The following is a 25533-nucleotide window of genomic DNA, read 5'->3' on the forward strand; positions in this document are numbered from 1 at the left end:
ACTGCCAGTAATTTTTTCAACTTTCCATCTATAAACCACTTGCGGGCCGCCTCACGCAGATTTACGTCGGCAGAAGGGCACGTACAGGCAGAATCACGTACCTGTACGTTGCACTGAAAGAGGCAGCCAGCGGGCATGCACGTGCCCGGGGAAAGCTCCATGAGTCGGATCGCTGGTCCCATGGACTCGATCGCCCCGGGGGAAACCCGTGATCGCCTCACAGGGAGGAAGAAGTCTGCCTAGTGACAGTGTCACTGATCTCTGCTCCCTGTCATCGGGAGCAGAGATCAGTGACATATCACATGTAGCTACACCCCCCCACAGTTAGAAACACGCCCCAGGACACACTTAACCCCTACACTGCCCCCTAGTGGTTAACCCCTTCACTGCCAGTGTCATTTGCACAGGAATCCGTGCATTTGTATAGCACTGATTGCTCTATAAATGACAATGGTCCCAAAAATGTGTCAAAAATGTTCAATGTGTCCGCTATAATGTTGCAGTCATGATAAAAATCGGAGATCGCCGCCATTACTAGTAAAAAAATAATTAATTAATAGAATGAATAAAAATGCCATAAAACTATCCCCTATTTTGTAAATGCTATAACTATTGCGCAAACCAATCAATAAACGCTTAGTTTCGATATTTTTTTTTTTAACCAAAAATATGTAGAAGAATACGTATTGGCCTAAACTGAGGAAAAAAAAATGTTTTTTATATTTTTTGGGGGATATTTATTATAGCAAAATGTAAAAAATAATGCTTTTTTTCAAAATTGTCGCTCTTTTTTGTTTATAGCTCAAAAAGTAACTTTCCGAATGATCAGCATTTTCTGCCAACTTTGTGCGACCGTGTGTATGCAAGACTAGTTTCGGCCAAAATCCGTCAGAAAAAATCTGACGGATTTTGTGGTCGGAATGTCCGACCGTGTCTATGGGGCTTTAGTGGTCATTCCACCTTAGGGGCCGGTTCACACTATTGCGATGGCAGACATGACATGTAATTCACAGCGTACTGCTGTTCACCTTATATGCAATGTCTGTGCGGTCTGATGTCAGCCATACAGATAGTATGGCTGATATCGCACTGCATTTGGTGCAAACACGCACAGGACCCTTTTTTCTGTTGAGACCAGAATCGGATCGCATGTGTGTTCACACACATGTGAGCCGATTCATGTCTGAACTGTCAGTTCACATTGCGATATGCGAGCTGAAATGGGGGTGTCATTAACATATAATGACACTCCCCAGCAGTTTGCATATGGCAGTGTGAACTGCCATGCATGTCGGGTGAGATGCAGGAACCTGCAGTTTATTCGCAGGGTTCTCACATCACATTAGTATGAACTGGCCCTAATTGGGGGATCACTTAGAGTTTAGGATACCTCCATTCATCATGTGAACATATGAAGGGTCAAACTCTCAACATGTATTGTGGTTCCCTGCTTCTTCAGGAAAGCAAACAGGAGAACAAGGAGGGCTATACACTAGGAATAATATTAGAATATATGAATACAGGTACAAAACATACTATTATTCCTAGTGCATAGTCCTCCTGTTCTCCAATTTGCTCTCCTGAAGAAGCAGGTTTACCGTGAAACATGTTGAGAGTTTTACCCTTTATATGTTAACATGATGAATGGAGGTATCCTAAACTCTAACTGACCCCCCATTTGAGGTTGAATGACCACTTAGATGAATCTATTATGCAATGTTCAATGCTTTTAAACTGTTAAAAAAAAGTTGATTACATGTAAAATAAACTTTAATGGTTTTAACAAAAATTGTTGTAATGTCTTATGACGGTACCAGGAAAATCTTACTTGTCCCATCCCTTCTTTTTTATATTTAAATACATATTTGGGATGTTGGTACCTTTTTATCTCTTCATTTATAGATGTACCTAAGCAGTTACGGTACTCTACACACTAATGGAATATTATGAAATTTTTGTTCTGAAAGTTCCAGTGTTCTTAATGTATCTAGTCTGGCTTTACCTGAATCTGACTTTTGTCTAGAGGTTTAAAATGTTCCTCAGCATGTAACTGTGATTTATTTGAGACATTAAAAAAGCATTCTTGGGATTGTGACTATTTCAATATAGATTGCAGGAAAACTGTTCAACTAGCTATAAAGCCTGTTGATCCTTGAAGTAATAAAGAGCTGGAACTGACTTCTAAAGAAATATGTATATATGGGATCTACATGAATTACCCAAAAATAAAGCGAGTATTCCTTTCTTTCAGAGGAAGGATAAGGAAGATTATGAGAAAATGAACCCAGTGAAAGCTCCATCAGATACTTATTAAAAGAGATCCAATAACATTGGCCTTATACTCGATATAATGTACCCATGAATGTGGATAATTTTAACATGCAGAAAAAAAATGCTTTCATATGACAAAGAGATAATTGGGCTATAACAATCAAACAAGCAGATTAGAGGGAGGATAGGGCGGTAATGGCAGACGTGGGATATTATCAGAAAGGGGAGCTTTGTCAGTTATCTGATAAAGATACTTATACGTAGCTGAATAGTGATCCAACAAAAATGTTTTACAAAGAAATGTAACTGATCTTATTTCTAAAGTACTCACTGTAATGGATATGAGCGCTGATACAGCAAAACATCTGATTGACTGATTGAAAGGACCCCAGTCCTGTTCATATTTCATCATTTATCTGAAGTTTATCCTTAAGGTGCATGACATACCTTTAAAGTCCCTTAATTTTCTTCTTTTATGCCCTTATATACATATAACTTCATTATTGTATCGGGATGTGGCGTGATTTGTGTTCACTAATACTCTTGGCACTTACTCTTCATTCACCTCCTTCTATAACCTCTTATATAGTTGCCGGAGAAGTGAAAGAAAATACTATATAGTGAGACTTGAGTGACAGCTCTGAGTCTGCTGGGACTGATGACATCACATCCCAGATGGGGGCACCCAGCAGCAGTCTCAGGGCCTATAGATGTCTAAACAAGGGAGGCTTGTACAGGTAAATAGCATGCATAAAATATGTTAAATGTATAATCTTATGGTAAGATTGTTGCTAAGGTGAGTGGTCTGCCAAAAAAGTCTCTTTAAAAAGACATGTCATTGGGACATGTGTGTGTATTGGAGAACTGTTCTAATTATGGGGGTTTTTTTTGCCCACAAACGCACTTTAAAATACAGTTTAGATATGTGACCCTTACCCTCGTGATCTTCCAGGATATTTCCTTAAAAAGTAGGCCAAAAGAACATGGGTTTGGTTTAAGGTTTACAGAGCATAAATAAAGTTTGAATGTCGAATCCCCTCTGAAGTCAATTGGAGCCAAATATTAAGAAAGAGTAGTAGTATTTCTCGAATTCTCTAGGCTAATAGGCAATGGAGTTTCAAACAAATGGCTGGGCGCTACTCTGAGGAACATATACCAAAGCAAAGCAAAAATAAATAAATAAATATATATATATATATATATATATATATATATATATATATATATATATATATATATATTCAATTTTAAAGGGAGCAGCTATTTTAATATTGCTTTAATGGCAACATAAAAAAATGTTAAATTCCTTTAAACAACATGCTTGAGGGATGTCTTTAACCTACCTGTGATGTATACAAGCTACTACAGCAAAACTGACATTTAAAAAGAAAACAAATGCTGGGGATTCCCTTCATCTATAAAAGACTCTTGGGTAATCTTTGTGCAACACTACAGAACAAATGGACCAGCAAAGTGTGATATCTTCAATAAAACTGTGGACAGGTGTTTTAACTAAGGATGGAGAGATAGTGTCAAGTACCTGGTAGAGATTGAGCTGGAGAGAGGGCTTCTCTGCATCTACTCTACGACACCCCTGATAGTGGTGACAGTGAGTGAAGGACACAGAGTGGCACGAGAGCCAATGCAGTGGACGGTGCTGGCCAGACCTTGACAGGAACCAGATGGCTGTAATTCACTGGACAGGCTCTGAGGGTTGGAGCTCCATATCGCTGGGTCAGCAGATGGAGGCGTAGCCGGGACGTAAGCAGGAGGTCATCAACAGCCAGTCAGAGCAGGTACCGAGACGAAAGGCAGAGATTGGACACAGGCCGGGTTTGGGCAGCAAGGTACAAGAGCATCAGGCAATAGCAGAGTCAACCACAAGCCGGGATCAGGTAGGCAGGTGGAGGCAAAGGAGAAGGTTCAGGTGAAGCCGGGTCAAGATACTGGAAACAGGAACAGATCGGGTTAACAAGCACTAGCTGAAAGACCACTCAGCAAGGTTCATGTGTCAGTGCTCAGTTTAAATAACTACTTGGCGCCCATACGTGCATGTGTGCACCTGTGCGCGTGCACGCATTGGTGCGCACCAGTGTGCATGCACGTATTAGCGTGCACGTATTAGCGCGCACCTGTGTGTGTGCATTGGTGCGCGCGCCTGTGCACGTACACGCCAGTGCAAGTCCTTCTTTACACTGGTGCGCCCGTATTTATGCGCAGGCATGTTTCTGTTAGCCGGACTTCTCTTACAGTTAAAAAAACACTGGCTGCAGCTGCTCTCTGTAGCTGTTGCCCTGCAGTGCTGAACTGGTTAACAGCTATATCAGCAAGAGGAGGAAGCTGCTTCATTCAAGTGAATAGCGGCATGGAGGCGATATCTACACCTCCACAGTGGGAAATCGGTGCTGATCGCTCATTGTGTTCGTTCAGGGTGGTGTGTTCACTCAGAATGATGAGTCCCCCCACTCAGCATCCTGAAATAACCCACCTGTGTGCCCTCAGCAGCTGCCAGCTGGAGAGGAGGGAAAATGGCAACACTGTGGAGGGAAAGAGGCACACAGGTATTCCAGACAGAAGGGAGAAGGGGCCACAGATTCTAGAACTGATCCTTCTGCAGTGCAACCAGGGGAAGAAAAGAAAAGTATAAGCCAGCAGCACTGCCCAAGAGTAACAAATATAAAAAATAAGGCTGGCGCTCCTGCTTGGCAGGTGCCTGGGCCCCCCTTTTGAACTGATGAGACCTGGGCCCTGTACAGGAGGGCTGGCTGTACTGCTTCATCCGCGAACCCTGGGTTGCAGTAACTCTCATTTAACCAGGTGGGTCAGAGGTGTTAAGGCTGTTCTTGGAGTTGAGGCGCAGAACAGAGAACCCAAATTACCCAACAGCTCCTGCTGGGGTAGTGCTACAAAACAATTTCATAAAGAATATCAGGCAAATGAACTTGAGCACATAAGACATATGTTTCACCCAAGATGAGACTAGCTCAATCCACTGAAAACTGATGAGCAACTGTAAACCCTGTTTAACAAAGGGTAATCAGTGCTTTAAACATGTATCATGGCTTACACATTTCAATTGCAACCTCCCTTACTCAGAGCTCATCAAAATATCAGTCGAAAATGTAAAAAGTTATTTTGTGTAGATGCAAGTTTGTAGGAAATTCAGAGTAATCAGTTTCAACACAGTTGATTACTTGCTACAAGTGTGGGAATAAAGGTAAGGCTGGTGTGCTGCTTAAATTGTTCAATTTCTGAACATCTGCCCTATAAACTAGATAACATATTACCATATTTCCATTCACTAGAACATTATACTCCTGGGAGATCTCTTTTTATTTTATAATAGAGTAAGCTCATCAATTGGTCCTATAGGCAAAATATTGTTTCCACGAATGTCCTATATCTGCAGCATTTACTTTAATCTAGAATTATCCCTTAAAAATCCTGCTATTTCCTGAGGCCTTGGGGATATGATACAATATATGGAAATCCATCTCTTTTTCCTCCTTTATTGTTTGCAACTAAAATATCCAAAGCACTAGAATCCGTTTTAAACTATTCCACTAATTGATTACTTTTTGTACCCAGAAATATTAGTTATGTGTAGCACCCTCTAGTGTGCTACTAGATTAGTGCAGAAAAATTCATGTTAGACTCATGGTAACTGTAGTCTGTAATTAGGTTGGATTACTAGAGGTCAGGCTGGATAACTCACAAAGGCAGATTTCTGGTACCATCCCCTGGATATGCAAGTTTGGAGAAACTTCTAGAAGTTAGTGGGTGGAGGCCAGGAGGACTGATCTGCATACTTTAAAGAACTTGGCCAATCCCCAAGCAGAGTGCTCTGGCAGGGTGGCTGGGTCAGCCCTTAAATATGTTGAAGCCATTCCAGCAGGAGAGTCGTTGGAAGATGGAGTGCTGAGAAGGCTGTCGTTGGCCTAGGAGGTCTAGCTCTCCAGGTTGGGCTCAGGCTAGCTTAAGAAAATCCATTCAGCATTAAGGTTTGAACAGGATTCTTGCCTGAGAGCAGAAGGGGCAAGGAGGACAGAGTGAGGATAGAGACTGTCACACCTAGCAAGCTTTCAAAGGAAACCGCTGTGCTTAACCCTTTATCCCTTGTCCTGGGAGACAAGCAGCCAGGAGTGTTGGTAGCACCTGCAGGCAGTGGAGCTAGGAGCAGTTCTACAAGAGGAGAGTAGATACTCCTGCATGCAGTTTTTCAACATTTTGTTCTATTTTCCAAAGGGGCTGAAAACTCCTAGTCCGTAAGGGACTGATTCAGGAGGCTGGGTGTTTCTAGCAAGGAGAGCAGTCTTGGATCTTTTCTCTGTACATAGGAAGGAAGTTGTCATGTCCTGAACATCTTTCATAATCACACCTTTTTGCTGTGTTCCTGAGAAATTTTGACTTGCTTATTACAACATATAAATTAATTTAATGAACTCAATTTGTTCTAACCAGTTCTGTAAGAAATATGTTAGGAAATGATAAGGCATATATATGAAATGTTGTGGTATTTCCACCAAATACTATATATGCATCCTGTTATTGACATCCCACAATAATTTAACCCAACAGATCTTTTATTGCATGCACTATAAGATGCCTAGTACACCTATCCACGTGGGGTGGTCAAGTCAACATGTTGCCATCCGTGTAATGAGAGGACAGTTGGATAATGAGAGAGTTATAGATATTACAATAGTGGGAACCTCCCTTCTGTAGAGCTGAAGCAGAGGTCTTTGAAAAAGCAGTAGAGGCAATTAAAAGCATAAAAAACTTCTTTCTTTGAGCAATCAGAGCAGAGTCCCTTCAATAGATAGACTGAGCACTTCAGGAAATATATCTGATTCTGATTCTCTAGAACCAGAGGGGTGGTAACAGCCCAAATGTTTCTAAGATTTTTCACAGCAGTCTGTATTTACAAATATCCAGGGAATGCTGGTTGCCTCCTTCCAACATCAATGCAACACCTTCCTTTAGTGATACTAGCCCCTCATTCAGATCTCTGTAGCTTCAATATCCAGGCCCCTCAGCTGCCCCAGCTGAGGCCTCATGAACAGCAAGTACACAGTAGGGCTGCCCAGAGTTTGTTCCTTTCCTGAAAAGCAATCTGTGGTGGACCACTTTTCAGGGGGAGGTTCACAGACAGCTAGGAGATGTGTAACCTCCTCACCTCCATTTTTAACCCCTGAAAGGCCTGCACCACCATGATGCAACTGTGTGCAGGGCCAAAGCAGAGCTGTTGTGGTATGGCACTATTCGCCTGACCGGGTCATATTCAGTTGGTATTGCCTGCCTAAGTCAACAGGGGGTATATTGCTTGCCATGGTCGTGAAGCAAAGCCTTGGTATGTGTATAACTCCTGACGACTGCTTTTTGTACCCTGGCTGCAAGTGTAAATGAGCCCTAACTGATTTATCTGTCACCTGAAGTTGGGTTTTAAAGTTACGTAAAGCCAAAACCTTTTATTTTTCACTATTTAGAGTGGTGTGGGTTAGAACTTGCTGTCTGTGTTCCTGCTGGGGAGATTCACCTTCTCTCTTTGTCCTGGTGACCATTGCCTCTTGCACAGAAAGTAGTGTGAAATCTGAAATGTATATATATATATTTTTTTTTTCACAATAAAGTTTATTAAAGATAATAAACAATAACAGGGAAAGATGAGAGCAAAATAAAATATGCAAACTATGAGCTTTCGGATAGTAAGGCATAGATCCAAATGATTACATTGTACATAAAAGGTAATATATAGGAAGTCCACGGTTTAGACAAGTCAATATATGCAAATGGTATTAAAAATTGTTGAGTAATGATAGGTGAAATGGACCACGTCAGGGACTTGACATTTTTAGTTTTAGTGGGAAGTGAGGAGTCATCTTCTAATGGGGACACCTGTTCTGATGACAAATGTCTAAGATGGAATATCCTCTTCCTTTGCGGGTTTGTCTTTCATCTTCTGCAGTGTCTTAAAGTGTTATTAAACACAGGACCCTGCATTCACTATATCTGGTCTTCCACAGTACACAGAACATGGAAATGCAATTATGTTAGTAAATATACACAGCTAAATTCCTTTTCTCATCAGCAGTACATAGCAGTCTTGTGACTTCTATCAGTTCCTAGTTAAAGCTTGTAGGAGGAGTTTTTATACTGCAAAGCGTTGGCCTATCAGGATCAACGACCCCTGACCCTCTGCCTGGACAGTGCTGATTGGCCCTGTGTTGATCACATGCACTCTCCCAAGAAAAAAAAACTTTCTCCCAATATACACCAAACTGAGCATTCAGAACCTGACTCCAGTAACTCTGTCTTATCCGGACCTGTTCTGGAGTCAGTGGAAGAAGGGGAGGAACAGAGAAGACAGGATAAAACAACCTTTTTACACAATGCAGAGGATTAACCCCTTAGGTTCCACAGTCAGTATAACAAGCATGCTGTACTGCATATACAGACTGATTTTACTGTTGTGGGTTTAGTAACACTTTAAGCCTTCTCTACTATACGTCAAATTCATTTTTAAAATTTCAATGCATGAAAGACAGTGACTATTTTGCCTAGCACAGTACAGCCAGATGAAAGTCTCTCTATGGTTTTGTCACACAAGACATTCTTCATTATTATACGAAAAGGAAGCATGAAGCTATATTTATTGACCCGTCATGGAAATATGTTCACTTTTATTATTTTCAAATTGCCACAATACAGGATGCACCAATATTTACACCGGGAGCATATATTAGCTTCATATCAACAAATTAATGCATTGTTTCCCCACAACATAAATATCATAAACATCATATCCTGCCTGATATTAAATGCCAGTACAGTAATCCAGCAATTATAAATGAGATGACACAGCGTCCTGGGCTGGAGGAGAAAACGCATTTATGTAGTGCTGGTATTTATGGCCACAGCATAAAGTGTAAATTGTCTGTGAGATTGCAAGTACTTCTAAATTGTACAAGCTGCAGAAAGAATTATAGAGGAAAGCATATGCAAGTAAAAATAAAGCAGAAGATGCAATTAATTTTTTTCCCTTTCTGTTTTGTGCAAGTACATAACATTACTGGATCAGAGCTTTATCTCTTGGCTTCGGTTGTGTACTCACATAATGGCCATTAGAGATGAGCATACTTTTTTAAAGTTTGCTTCTGTTATGGCTAAGCCACTATCGGCTTTGTTCAATAAATAATGTAAGAAGAAGGGTCTCTAATTTACATTTCAATGAAGTTCCTTGGGGGGGTACAGAATCCAATTGTTTTCATAGAAGTCATAGCTGTCGCCAAACTATATACTACATAATATATAAAACAGATGCTATGTCTGTAGCCAAGTTGAGGCTGCAGCATATCCTCCATCCTGAAGGCGGCACTATGCTGTTTTTTCAGGCGAGCAGGAGACCATTGAGGACTTAAGCCGCGTACACACGTAGCGGTATGTCCGACGTACTTAGTCTGGCGGACTTCCCGCCAGACTGTCCGTCGGACTTTCCGAACGGGCTACTTGCCCACACACGGCACTTTTTCAGCGGACTAATACGGCGTACTAAGTCCGCCGTACTATCCGCCCTACTTTTGAAATGAATGGACTCGCCCACACACGCGGAGGAAAGTCCGCTCATTTCGAGCACGTCTCCAGGTAGGTGGGGCCCGCGAAGGAGGTATGGACTTAAAGGGGAACCCCAACGCCGAAAAAAATCGATGTGGGCCCCCCCCAAGTCCACAACAGACCCTTGTCCGAGCACGCTACCCGGCCGGCCAGGAAAGGGGGGGCGAGCGAGCGCCCCCCCCCCCTCCTGAGCCGTACCAGGCCGCGTGCCCTCAACATGGGGGGTGCCTTGGGGAAGGGGGGGGGCGCGCGCCCCCCCACCCCAAAGCACCTTGTCCCCATGTTGATGAGGACAAGGGCCTCTTCCCGACAACCCTGGCCGTTGGTTGTCGGGGTCTGCGGGCGGGGGGCTTATCGGAATCCGGGAGCCCCCTTTAATAAGGGGGCCCCCGGATACCGGCCCCCCACCCTATGTGAATGAGTATGGGGTACAATGTACCCCTACCCATTCACCTGTAAAATAAAGTACAATAAAAAACACAATAAAGTACAATAAAGTATAAAGTACAAATCCTGAGCCGTACCAGGCCGCGTGCCCTCAACATGGGGGGTGCCTTGGGGAAGGGGGGGGCCGCGCGCCCCCCCACCCCAAAGCACCTTGTCCCCATGTTGATGAGGACAAGGGCCTCTTCCCGACAACCCTGGCCGTTGGTTGTCGGGGTCTGCGGGCGGGGGGCTTATCGGAATCCGGGAGCCCCCTTTAATAAGGGGGCCCCCGGATACCGGCCCCCCACCCTATGTGAATGAGTATGGGGTATAATTTACCCCTACCCATTCACCTGTAAAATAAAGTACAAAAAAAAACACAACCCCCGGATACCGGCCCCCCACCCTATGTGAATGAGTATGGGGTACAATGTACCCCTACCCATTCACCTGTAAAATAAAGTACAAAAAAAAACACAACACACAAGATAAAATAATTTATTGCACAGCTCCGGGGGTCTTCCGTCTTCGGGGGTCTTCTTGCCGGACTCCTCCGCTATCTTCTTGTAGCTCTTTTACTAGCGGAGGAGCCCGGCATTCTTCTTCGTCGCCGCGGCCTCTTCTTCCGACTTCGGGGGTCTTATCCCCCTCTTCGGTTCTTCTGTCGCCGCCGCCTTCCGTTCTTCTTCTTCTTCTTCTTCTTCTTCTTCTTCTCCTGGAGATGTTGACTCGACGTTCTCTCCGGCCGCAATGCCAGGGACGCGCTGCGCTGCCACTTATATAGGGACAAGGGGCGGTGTCACATGGGTTTATGTCACATGGGTTGGTCACATGGGTTGATGTCACATGGCGACAGTCCCAGCATCCTCCGGGACTGTGACATCGTAAGGGGGCGGGGTCACCATGTGACCAACCCATGTGACATAAACCCATGTGACACCGCCCCTTGTCCCTATATAAGTGGCAGCGCAGCGCGTCCCTGGCATTGCGGCCGGAGAGATCGTCGAGTCAACATCTCCTGGAGAAGAAGAAGAAGAAGAAGAAGAAGAAGAAGAACGGAAGGCGGCGGCGACAGAAGACCGGGCCACTGCCTGTAAAAGAGCTATAAGAAGGCGGGGTGGCCCGGCAGAAGAACCGAAGAGGGGGACAAGACCCCCGAAGTTGGAAGAAGAGGCCGCGGTGACTAAGAAGAATGCCGGGCTCCTCCGCTAGTAAAAGAGCTACAAGAAGATAGCGGAGGAGTCCGGCGAGAAGACCCCCAAAGACGGAAGACCCCCGGAGCTGTGCAATAAATTATTTTATCTTGTGTGTTGTTTTTTTTGTACTTTATTTTAAAGGTGAATGGGTGGGGGTACATTGTACCCCATACTCATTCACATAGGGTGGGGGGCCGGTATCCGGGGGCCCCCTTATTAAAGGGGGCTCCCGGATTCCGATAAGCCCCCCGCCCGCAGACCCCGACAACCAACAGCCAGGGTTGACGGGAAGAGGCCCTTGTCCTCATCAACATGGGGACAAGGTGCTTTGGGGTAGGGGGGGCCGCGCGGCCAAGGCACCCCCATGTTGAGGGCATGCGGCCTGGTACGGCTCAGGAGGGGGGGGCGCTCGCTCGCCCCCTTTCCTGGCTGGCCGGGTAGCGTGCTCAGACAAGGGTCTGTTGTGGACTTGGGGGGGACCCCACGCCGATTTTTTTCGGCGTTGGGGTTCCCCTTTAAGCCCATACCAGGCGGCAGGGCCAGCGACGTCTCCTTCGCGCGCCCGCCTACCTGGAGACCCGCTCGAAATGAGCGGACTTTTCTCCGGGCGGGAAAAGTCCGCTCATTTCAAAAGTACGGTGGACTGGCATACACACGGCCGGATTGTCCACCGAAATGCGAGTCCGGCGGGAAGATTGGAGTGCAACACGGCATTCTAAGTCCGCCGTACTTTCGGGTCAAAAAAGTATGCCGGAGGCTACACACGGGGGATTGTCCAGCGGACTTGAGTTTGCCGGACTTTTCCACACGCTTGTTTGATCGTGTGTACGCGGCATAATTGTCCCCTGCTATGGGCTTCAGGCAGCCATTTTAGGAGGGAAAGCATATCTTATTGGATACCAAATTCCCACGAGATTTGGGTAGCCATCTCGAAGATAGGAACAGACAAAGTCAAAGAAATTTCCAAGTTCAACTTACCGAACAGCCTGAGACCAACCAAATTGACCTGTCTAACAATATGCGTTACAAACAGGGGTTTAGTCTGCACACATTTGCAAATACATGCGTAAGCTACAGGCCCTGTCAAAGCACCCCATTTTCTGTAGTCTTAACTATAACTTCTGCGAGTCTCCACAATGGACACACATGCATTTTAATGGATGGGCAGAGGGGCAGGTGAGCCTAAAAGGATCCCACCCACCTTAAAGGCACAGGTGCACACTGAACACCCAGCACATAGCACTATGAAAGCAAAGATGTCAGTGCGTTGCCTGACCAATATATTATAATTACAAATAAGTGGCCACTGCCCCCACCTATAACTGGTCTTTGCAGCGAGGAGCTATGGAAGGCCAACGTATGTCAAACAAAACCAAAGAAATTTCCAAACTCAACTTATCTACCAGCCTGCGATTAACTGAATTGACCTGTCTAACAATATGTGCTAGAAACAGGGGTTTAGTCCGCACACATTTGCAAATACAAGCGTAAGCTACAGGCCCCATCAAGGCACCCCTTTTTTGGACAAGTCAGTATGGTTGGTCGCAGACTGGTCGTAGGATGAGATCGGAAATTTCCTTGGTTTTGTTTGACATGCATTGCCCTCCCAGTGCTCTTTGCTGCAAAGACCAGTTATAGGTGGGGGCAGTGGCCACTTTTTTTGTTTGCAAGATAGCAAGAGAGCCCACATGCCTGGGGTACCCAACGAGGAGGGAAAGAGTAGGTTTTTCCTACAGGATGTCTCCTTTGTCAGCTTCCTGGAACAGTCTCTCGCTGGAAGCCAGCTATCTTCAAGGACATTTGGGAATCGCAGTGTGAACAAACTATATCATAGGCCCCTCCTAGGGAAGTGCTCCTCTGGCATTCTGTGATATGTGAGTGTTTGACATATTACTATTGCAAAGTGCCTTGTAAATAAACAGTGGCCTCTTCTACCTGAAGAAATGTATGACCTGCAACTTATGTGGTACAATTGCTGTAAATTACCTTAATTCTATGAACAGTCAATTTGTACAATATAGACCAAGTTTAATTATGCATGTGTGTTTACTCATTTATCGGGTACACTGGTTAGACCCTGTCTACACATCTACCTTTCTAAACATTAAGCAGCTAAACATCACTGGGCCCCTGTGCTCCTGGCCCTATAGAAGTCTCCTGGCCTGCTATAGGTATAGTTATGCCCTTGACTACAAAAAGCGTAGCACAAAGGGAAGTATTCCAGAGCAAACAATCAGAATCCCATTTACTTAAAGTCAGACCAGTAGAGTAAGCTTTACTGCAATGATTTACTGCACTTGATGCTTTACTCTCCATTTAGTTTTATTTAATATATCCAAAAATCTCAGCTCTGGGCTTCCTAATATGATACAAAAGAAATCTTGATTAAAGTGGACCTTGCATCCGTTATATTTTTTTCATTTATATTTATTATTTATTGTAGTGTATTTATTATTTATTCTTTTTTTAACTAGACTCCTGTAAAGCATTGCACTAGTGATCAGCAGATCACTGGTGGAATCTCAAGCTCCTGCAGACTGTCAGTGTAGCTGTCTCATCGTACCTCGTATGGGCAGGCAGTTACTGAATGACAGGAAGTATCAATGAACTACCTAGAGTGATCACCAGCCCCCTGGTAGTACATTGAGAACTACAAGCTGTCAGCAGAAATGGCTGATGGTAGTTGTAGTTCTCCCATTTACAGAACTCTGTGAATAAATGGCGTGGCTGGGTGGGTGGAGCCTCTACATGGGCACTTTTTGTTAAATTGTGACAGCAGGTGCAGGGAGAAGATCTCTGGCCCGCTGTCACAATGGCAACTGGGGGGGGGGGGGTTACATGTTAACATGTAACATATTATGAAAGGTGAACTTATCCTTTAATTGCATGCATGCTAAGTAATGTGTAAGTGTAACATGTCTAGGTATTGTTTGCTTCTCATAGATATTACAATACTCCCCCTGACAATCAGTCAGTGGGGGTTATTTATGAAAGGCAAATCCACTTTGCACTGCAAGTGCACTTGGAAGTGCAGCCGCTCTAAATCTAAGGGGTAGAACTGAAATGAGGGTAATTTTATTATCCAATCATGTACAAGCTAAAATGCTGTTTTTTTATTTTCCTTGCATGTCCCCCTCGGATCTACAGCGACTTTAATTGCAAGTTCAGTTTCAGTGCACTTTCAAGTGCGCTTGCAGTGCAAAGTGTTTTTTCCTTAAGTAAATAACCCTCAATGTGTTTCTTTCCAGAAAGACTGACCAATCTTTGTTCAGATATCATCCATAGTCAGGATGGTTCATAAACGGAGAAGCTGTCTCACAGATGACATAATCATGTAAATAATGGTTGTCTGTGCAGGTCTTGGCTGTGTTCACAAATATTTTACCCAGCACAGCCCCTGCTGCAATCTCTCACTTCGTGGCTTGCTAAAAAGTTACAATTATGTAGTCTAAATGGGGAAGGTGGGGCTGCAGCAAACTTATGACATCTTCCCATGCTAGATAAAGCCACTTGCTGGGGGGCGTAAGGAGTGCTTGAAAAAAGGTACATGTTTTTTTTAAATATGATATTATCGCCATATACATGTAATCAATAGAATTAAAAAGTTTACATATCTCTCTGTAAGAAATATATATGTATATCTACAGCTAAAACCAAAAAGTAGTGCAGTTTACTAATCCTTGGTGTGGTGGCTGGATTTCTTTTTTTTTACTTATTTTGCTTTATTTTCCCCTGGTAATCCTGCAAATAGCACCCTTCCTGAACCTGGGTGGCTATGTCACTCCTCCATTGCATCAATGGAGAGAGCTTTGGATGTCACTTGGCTGTCTCTTGATATGGGCTACAAACATCTCCATATCTCTTCATCTCCATTACCTGGGAGGGCAATCGGTAGATTACAAAAGCTAGGAAGCTAGGAAGAAAGATATTATTTGGTTGAGCTCACAGAAAATGACAAGGACACTGCACTGAAAATTATTTTAGCATGCAAAAAATGCAGCCACCACATCTAAGGACTACAGTTTTGCTTTTGGGTTTAGCTATCCGTTAACCACTTCTCACCCGGCCTATAACAGAATGAAGTCTGACACGCCGCATTCCTGATCATGATAAGAACCCTCTGACAGAACCTCTGACAGAACCTCTGACGTGATCAGCTGTGACCAATCACAGCTGATCATCGCAAGAAAACAACATTTTATAACAGAAACAAAGAAAACTTTTTTTTTCAAAAATGTCAGTCTTTTTTAGTTTGTTTAGCAAAAAATAAAAACCACATAGGTGATCAAATACCACCAAAAGAAAGCTCTAAGTGATAACAATATAGTGTGGGTACAGTGTTGTATGACCACACAATTGCCATTCAAAGTACGACAGCGCTGAAAGCTCAACATTTTCCTGGGCAGGAAGGGGCAAAACTGCCCGGTAGTGAAGTGGTTAAAAGAGTGTTCAGCTTTGATAAGTAGTAAAGTAATAGTAGGGCTGAATTACCTTTCTGAAGAAAAAAAAAATACTCCAGGCCCACCCTGTGCAGGTCATGCGATCACAAGCCTGGGCCATGGTTATTTTATTTTTGCTAAACAGGGTAATCTGCTAGTCTGAACTCTGCTAATGTCTGCAGAATGAGACAATTAGATAACAAAATCTCTCATTAGGGGACCCTTCATTCTTTAGGTTTTAGGTTACATGAATGAAACAGGAAAGAGCCAAAAGTAGCAATTCCTTCAAGTAAGGTAGATATTTCAGGACTTCCATTGTTCTTTGTCGACTCACCCCTGCAAAACTGATGATCTAGCTTATAGTGAACATGGTAAAAAAAACATGGTGAAGATATAGCTTACAGTGGAGTTTCAGCCTGGGTGAAAAAAAAAATTAACAGTCAGCCACTACAAATACTGTAGCTGCTGACTTTTAATATAAGGACACTTACCTGTCCAGGGAATCCGTGATATCGGCACCCAAAGCCGACCTGGAGGACATCGCTGGATCCAGGACACAAGGTAAGTAACTTCTCCCTGTGTCCTCCCTGTATCCAGCGATGCGATCCCGAGTCTGGCTCGGGGTTACCGCTTATGGTGCTGAAATCCCAACCCGAGCCAGCCTCGGGAATACCGCTAGGGAGGTTAAGTCCATCATCCACAAACCTATTTTCTAAAAATCTAATTTAACGGGATGTGGCATTATATACCAAATTTCCATATCCACAGTACCACTCTGTGGTGATACGAATTTTAATCATATGTATTTTCGTGCAGACGTCTGGGAAAAGCCAATCACCTAAAGTGAAACTTTAGTCAGAAAATTAAGTCCTGCTAGATCACTTCAGACTGGCCCCTTTTGCGGGTATAGCTATGTAAAACCTTAAAAATAAGTGCCCACCTGTTTAAAATCCAGTAATACACTGTCTCACCCTGCTCTGCACAAGCTCAGTTGCTCTCCATTTTTGGGCTTTGCTGAAGTTGTACAGGCTGATCTGCTTATAGCGGAATTAAACCCTCCTATACTTTACAGCCAAGGAAAATGCTTCTGTTGGAACTGCAACTGCCATGGTGCTGCACATGTGATTCGTTATGACACCAGCAATTTGATGGTTTGAAAGTTTGGTTGAAGACACAATCAAATCAAATTGTTTTTGAAACTGGTTAATTGATGGGTTTAGTCTCGCTTTATGATCTACTGCTGGAGATTTGGACTTCAGCAAAATGGCAACCTCCAGCAAGAAGAAATAGAGGGAATGCTGGAGGCAATTTACAGCACACACTATTTTGGTTGCATAATTATTAATTTATAAAGTATGTTCCCTACTAAAGAACATTATTTTTTTTATCAAGTTTTTATGTGTAAAGTTCTGCTTTAAGCAGAAAATGGCATTTCTGGGGGTGCTCTGTACATCAACTGTGTACAATAAACTTCCAGCTTGACATATTGCATCGGATTTTACAGAAAATTACAGCAGCTGCCAACTGAAAAGGAAAGGTCATTATTAATAACATTGGAATAAAACAGGGTTTGTGTAGCAATTGTATATGCTATATTTTTTCTATGAAAGTGCAGTTATCCCCATTTAAGAGAAAAATAAGGTCACTCACCTAAAGTGTCCTATGTGGCAGAGGTATGTCAATTTCAAGTCACGCTGAATAGAATAACATATACAGTATCTTGAATAGAGAAAGAGTTTGTACTTTGCCATTTGTTTGTTCAATTTTTCAGGCCCAAAATGTTGAAATAGTACAAAAAAGAATAGTATAAAAAAAAATAAAAGCAGGTTAATACAGTTTCACTCACAATAATCATTTCCAGATTTTGTGATTTGATTGACATTTTCCTGTAAATTACATAAAAGAAACCCTGTAAGTGTAGCTATGGTTGAGCAGTCATGGTAGCAATGTACGAGGTAGGGTTTCTGATTAGATTGAAGACATACATTACAGTAATACAGTATATCAAGCAGGTTGAAGTTCAGCTGAGATAAGAAAAGTGAGGGATAAAGGTGCTGGGAATGATAGATCAAGGAGAGTACAAAAGTATTAAAGCTTTACTGGGGAAAATAGGAAACACTTGAAAATATTTCTAAATGGAAAAAAAAATCTTAGTTCCTCTTTAATTGTTATTTTTTGTCTTGTATATTGTCTATAATTTATTTCTCTATTTTAAATTAACACTTTTATTGCAAGGAGGTCCAGTTATAAAGCAGTGGTATAATAGTAATAGTTTTACCACAGTCGTGTCACTGCTTTACCAAAAAAAAAAAAAAAAAACAATTAACAAAGACCAGTATTGCCTAGCTTTTCATTTGTTTTCATTTGTTTTGGGACTTTAAAGCAAGCATAACTCAGTTAATTTCAATGGAAGGAAAAGCAAAAAGTGGTATGCAGAGAATACCCCGTTAAACACCAGAGGCCTGCATTTTTATGAGTTTGTCCCAAAATGCAAAGAGCAGCATGAAGTTAACACTATTTCCAGCTCCCCATTGCAAATCTAAAGCTAATAGCAAATATCAGAAAAAAAAATTGCATTTTTTAGTAAGCATAAGTATCACTAGTTCGCTCCCTCCCTAGTTCTTGTCCAGCCTGAGATTGCTGACATTTTTTTTTTTTTTTTTAGTTTATTACTTCAGTTAAATTGGTTGAGATTTCATTTGGAGCTTAAATGTTCCTTGGACTTGATTATTACTAAAACAAAAGATAAAGATAATTTAAGGATTACAATTAACATTATAGGAACATTACATCACACATCATTGCTTGTCCATGAAATTGCATTGAGAGTTTTTTCTATCTAATAGACATGACCAAGAGATGGTGTGATCACTACAATGAGCTCTGACTCTTATTTGGAGATGTAAAGGGAGTGAGGGGGTGTTTGCTATCCGTCCTCCCCTCTCTCATAAATCATGAGAGAGATCAGAGTATCCGAAAGATTACTCTTTATCTATACATTTATTTTGAACAGTGGTGGTCAACCGAAAAGGGCCACAATTTGTATCTGTGGCTCAGCCCTTCCTTCTCTGAGCTGGCCGCTCAGCTGTCGGCTAATTGCCAGCTCCTCCACATTTACTCAGCTGTTCATGATATCCTGCTCGTCAGCCCTGCCTACTTAAGCCATCCAGCCCAAAGGATCTCTGCTTTCACCTTAGTCAACATCACAGAGACTATCTCCTGCATTCCTGTTGAAAGACTTGCTTGGCTGACATCCCTTCTGGCTCCAGATCCTGCTTGCTGTTTTACTACGCTCATCTCCGGCTCCCTGATGTTTGTCTCTGACTATGCGTTCTGGTTCCTGAACTCTGTTTTGACTACATTTGTTCTATTTACTTTTATTATTAAACAAGTGTGCTTTAACTGTACTTATGCCTCGGTCTGATTTCATGGTTTCTGACAGTATTCACAAGTGGAGTGGGGGGGGGGGGGGGCACTTCTAAATCAACTATTTTTGTTTTGTAACACTAAATCAAATATATCAGATGAGGGTCATATGTATTGCAATAAAATCAGAAGCGGCACAGTTTATTCATTATGCACTCACACAGTTTATTAGTTATGCATGGACAGCATTGATAGATTTGGCAGACTCCTCTTCATTAGGAGTATTATATCATGTATTTAATTTTCACAGAGTTGAGCAGGTAAAGCCCTAGTAACTGCTAAACCGGGATGAATAGCTGGAAGCATTTATTGGCATTAGGCAGATGAATGATTTTCCTTAGAAATGTGCTTATTTCACCTCTCAGGTCAACCAATGGGAATTTTAATTTTAGAAGACTTACTTGTGGTTGTGGAACAGAGAGGCGTAACACAACAAGAAAGCTCCATTCTTAGGGGCTCCTCTGCAAACTTGTGTACTGCCCCTTTACAAGGGTTTCTAAGAAGTACCATTCACCTCAGAACAGAAGCAGCAATAATAACCAGTCCACCCTTAAGCTGTAAGAGACAGTGGCAACAATAATAACCCCATAATTAATTTATCTTTGATGCCACTGTTAACTGACGCTGATGAAGTGGCAGAGGTTATTATTGCTGTTAAGGACAACAATAAAGGGGGTGTAGGGGACAAGTTCACCTTTTGTGCAGGTAAAAAAATGTGCAAGTATTTTTATTTTTCAATGAGCCTGCAAAGCATTCCACCCCTGATCAGCAGATCACAAGTGCAATGCAGGGTTCTTGCAGACACTCTGTGTAAAATGTATATATATACAGCGCTTACAGTAGTGCACAATTGAATAAAGTTAAAATATGAAATTACACAAACTCTTACCATGTGCTAATTTGCTCCAAACAAATAATGTCCTTGATGACGCACTAGAGAAGGGGCAAAATGCATTGACGCATTTACGGGTTTTCCAAACCATTGACGTCAATTCTGCCCTACGTGGAACGCACACCGAGCAGCGGCAAACCCGGGTGAGTTAATTCTCTGCACTGATGCCTGTTTTCTCATAAGTGGCGCATAGATTGTGCAATTCACTTATATAACAGTACTGCACTATCAGTTTTTTCCATTTTTTTCGAGCCTGATGGATCCGATTTAGCCACCCCCAAGACGGTTTCAAATGTGGAGAGCTTTCGGAGAAGTCCCAAGTTTACCCTACAAATACCAGATCAATAGATCACAGCGTATTTGACCCATAGACTGCAAAGCTAAGGGTTCATTACCTGTATCTCTGGTGAGTGGGGTCACAAGGGAAATGTGGCACATGTCACCACAATTGATTTGAGCACTATAGCACTTTATCCGTTTGGAGCACCAAGCACTTTTTTTTTTGAATATATTGATGTATTTTGATTGTGATATTATATCCGTTTGGAGCACCAAGCACTTTTTTTGTATATATTGATGTATTTTGATTGTTTCATCTCTATTGTAAGTGTTGCATACACTATGTTTGGAGCACTTTAGTGTTTTAGTTGTTAGAAGCACTTTAGCACATTGTAAAGCCCCATAAACACTATCAGTTTTTCTGCTGAGTTTTTCCTTCAGATTTACCAAAACCATATAATATGAGGTCAAACCTTAGGAGTAGGGATGAGCTTCGAGTTCGAGTTGAACTCATGTTTGACTCGAACATTGCCTGTTCGGCATGAACAATTTGGGGTGTTCGCAGCAAATTCGAAAAAGCAGCGGAACACCCTGTACAAGCCTATGGGAGAAATCTAAAGTGCTAATTTTAAAGGCTAATATGGAAGTTATTGTCCTAAAAGTGTTTGGGGACCTGGGTCCTGCCCCAGAGGCATGTATCACTGCAAAAAAAAGTTTTGAAAATGCCTGTGAAGGGGCGCATGTTTCCTGTGCTTAGAACTGTCCCTGAACAAAGTGTCATTTCTGCAGGGAAAAAAGTCATTTAAAATCACTCGCAGCTATAATGAATTGTCGGCTCCCCGTAATACAGAGAACAGTCATTGAAAGTCAGGTTGCGTGGTCGGATAAAGGGTCTGGTATGGATTTTTAGGGGGAACTCCACGTCATTTTTTTTTACATTTGGTGTGGAGTTCCCCTTAAAATCCATACCTGAAGGGTCTGGTATGGATATTTAGGGGAAACCCCACGTCATTTTTTTTTAAATTTGACACGGGGTTCCCCTTAATATCCATACCAGACCTGAAGGGATTAGGCCACAAGCCCAGGCCAGGTGTGAAAAGTTGCAAATCAGCGTCTCCGCCCGGTCTAGACATGGGGGAAGGGCAGACGGAGGGGCCAGGGCAGCTAAGCTTCTGCTCTCAGTGAGCTCTGGGTTGTGGGCATTCCGCCGCTCATTCGGAAAAGAGAATAATTGGGTTATCGCTTCTCGGCCTTTTGGCTAAGATCTTAGGATCTGAAACCAGAGGGTTTACCGAAGGCACCAGCTGGACTTGGCCTTGTCAATCTGTTCCTTAATTGGTCAGATTCTTGCTGCTATTGGGCTCAGCACTGCTGGAAGTTTTACGAGCACCGATCGACAGCTTGGGTTCCATCCCAATGCTGATATTTGCATAATCAGAATTTGGATCTCGTTGGATTGGATGGAGGAAATTTCTACTAAATCCGGTTTCTTTTTTGGATGGAAGGATCTCTGACTCATCTCGTATTCATCCCTGATTTTCGCTGATTGGACGGAAGAGTTGCTGCTCATCTGGTATTCGTTTTGGGACCGAAGTATCTCCTACTCATCCCATAATTTTGGTTTCCTACACGTCCCTTACGATGGCTGACTCCGGGTCTTTCGGTCTCGAGGATTATATGAAGGACACCATACGTTTCAAAGTGGACAATAGGATTTCTCTTTATCATTTTGTAACCCAAACTTTGGGTAAAGTCCTGGAGGTGGATGTGAAAACAATTAAATGTCTCCAAAACTTTGAAAAGAGGGGCATTTATAATGTTACTTTCCATGCCTTTACGGACTGTGAAAGGATCTACAGCAAGTGTCAACTGCCAGAAGTGGTGGGAGGCATGGAAGGGATCCAGATCCAGCCCCTGTTTGGCCAATATAAACGGCAAATAGTGGTGCACATGTATAACCCGCATGTGTCTGCAGAAGATATTGCAAACCATTTGAAATTCTTTTGTGAGACTGTGTCATATGTTGGGCCTGTACATAATGAATTTGGGATATGGAATGGGAAGCGCAAGTTCATGGTTACCTTTAGGAGGAGCCCGTGTGCCTATGGTGGTTGCATGAGCCCCCCCCCCCTCTGGTGGCTATTGGGAAAAACAGAGGTTTCCTGTTCTATAATGGCATGCCAGACTATTGTAAGATCTGCAGGGATTTTGGGCACACAGCTCTCACTTGTGAAAAAAGGAAAAGGTGTGAAATTTGTGGAGAGATAACATATGATTTAAGATGGTGCCCAAATAAAGGAAAAGAAAAGGAAAAAACCCAAGAACCAGGAAATAGTGCAAACACAAGTAAAGGAAATACCACAAATATAACACCTGAAAAAGGAAAGGAAAGTAATGTATGAGCAGGGGAAGATGGGAAAGAAGTGCCCATTCCTTTTGTGGATGTGAGAATAAATACACCAAAGGAAGTGGTACAGATGTTGGAAAAAACCGGGTACAGGAAAGAAGGAGACAAGTGGGTCCCTGACCCGGATTTTGAAAAAAAACAAGAAGATGAGTCAAATCAAATGGACACATCAGAATCTAAGAAACGAGGGGGAGATTCTCCCAAAAGAGATGGTAAGGAAAAGAAGAAAAAGAACAAAAAAACGGAGGTAAAAACTTTTGCCGAGGTGGTAAATGAAGGTCAACAAATGGAAAGCGACGGGCAAGCTGAAATGGACAGCCTGGATGCGATTGCCAAAAGTCTGCAAAACCTCGATTCGCAAAATGCTTTTCAAGCATTAGAAATTCAAGAAACCCCAGAGGCAACTCAGGGGGAGACAGAGCTGCAGTGTGGCCAAGAGGCGGGTCCATCTTTGATGCCTCAGCCAACTGGAGAAAATGAGGTTTTGTTTGAAGATGGTGTGGAATCACCTGCACCTTTAAGACGCACCTCATGAAAAAAGGTTTAATGATCTTTTGTTCTGAATAAGAAATGAATATGCAAATTAAGGTCGCTTCCCTAAATGTTAGGGGATTCAAAAATAAGGTTAAGCAAGCTAGCTTTTATGATTTTATTGAAAACTCCCATTTTGACATTATTTTTTTTACAGGAGTGTGGAATTGATTTTGAATTAAGTTACTCTTGGTTAAAAAAAGAATGGAAAGGAGATTCGGTTTGGTCTGGTTCCAATGATAACAAATGTACTGGCATTGGACTTTTGATTAAAAATAGAGATATCTCTGTGAAAAGTGTAACAGAGATCACTCCAGGTAGAATTCTATTAGTTGAGTTAGAATACTTTGGTTTTCTTTTTAGGTGCATAAATATATATGCGGCTGCAGAAGAAAAATTAAGAAGGGAGAATTTTGAAAATTTTTAATGTTTTCTTTTAGGGGAAAAACCTCTAATTCTTGGAGGTGACTTTAATTGCATTTGGCCAGGTGAGAAGAGGGAGAAAGAGGCTCAGGGTCTTAAAACAGATTATTCTGCCATTAATTTAAAAAAATTGGTGGAGGATATAAAACTTGTAGATGCCTGGAAAATAGAAAGTAAAGGACAAGATAAATTTACCTGGTTCTCTAGAAATAACAGTTCCAGAATTGACTACTTCTTTATATCGGATAAATTAAAATATAAAGAATTTAAAACTTATTTAAACACTTTTTCAGATCATAAAATAATAAGTTTCATAGGAGAAATAGAGGTAGGCATTAACAAAAAGCAACAAAACAGGAAATTAAATACAAAATTATTAGAAGACCCAGAAATTAAAAAAGAATATGGAGTAAGATATAAAATATGGGAGACAGAAAGGGGAAACTGTAGTATAATTAAGTGGTGGGATGAATTAAAAGAGAGAACCAAGGACTTTTTTAAAAAGAAAGGGAGGGAGAAAGCTAGAATAAAAAGGTCCCTTTATAAAGAATTAAATATGAAATTAAATACATTGTTACTACTTCAGAGGGAGGGTTTAGTGGGAGAAGAAGAAGTAGAGGAAATTAAAAAGAAATTTAAAAATCAATTAGAGGAGAGGGGTGAAAATATTATTTTCCAAGCAAAAATAGAAAAACTAGAACAGGACAAAAAAATGTACAAATTTTTTCTTCAAAAAGATAGTAGGGAAAAATTTAACTGATCAAATAAGATAGAAGAAATGCTAGAAACCACTAAAGATTGTTATCAAAATCTGTTTTCACCCAAAAAAAATAGATATCTCAATTAAAAATCATTATCTAAATAAAATAGAACCTAACATAACAAAAGAAGAAAGTGTTTGGTTAATAAGAGAGACAGATAGGGATGAAATATTAACAGTAATTAAAAGTTTTCAAACTGGTAAAACTCCTGGGATAGATGGTCTGCCCATTGAATTTTATTTTTATTTTTGGGAAATAATTATAGAAGATTTTTTAGAATTATTACACTATACAATGGTTCATTTTGAAGCACCTGGGTCTTGGAGCAAGGGGGTAGTAACCCTCCTATACAAAAAGGGAGAAAAAGAGGATTTGGCTAATTGGAGGCCAATTACTCACTGCACAGACTATAACATTTTTACAAAGCTCGTAGCTAACAGGATGAGGAAGGTTATTGGAAAAGTGGTAAGGGAACACCAATCTTGTGCAGTTCCGGGAAGAAAAATTACTACAAATTTAGCAATTGTTAGAGATATTATCTGGTATACAAAATCTAGGCAAAGTAAATTGGCTATAATATCCTTAGATTTTGAGAAGGCCTTTGATGGGGTTTCCTATACTTTTCTTTTTGAGGTGCTTCAGAGAATGGGTTTCCCTTCAAACCTAATAAAATGGATTCAAGTAGCATATACAAATTGTCAAAACAAAATATCCGTTAATGTTTTTTTTACAGATGAGAATTATTTGCAAAGGGAAGTCAAGCAAGGATGTCCCCTCTCGACAATCCTCTTTGTATGTGCACTTGAACCTCTCCTCTGTGCTAGTGAACAAAATTATCAAGGGAGTGGGGGTGCCGGGTACAAAAAATCCG

The sequence above is a fragment of the Lithobates pipiens genome, unplaced genomic scaffold (genome assembly GCF_037356315.1).
Source record: "Lithobates pipiens isolate NorthernLeopardFrog02 unplaced genomic scaffold, aLitPip1_a1.2 Scaffold_18, whole genome shotgun sequence".
In the NCBI taxonomy this organism is placed as follows: domain Eukaryota; kingdom Metazoa; phylum Chordata; class Amphibia; order Anura; family Ranidae; genus Lithobates; species Lithobates pipiens.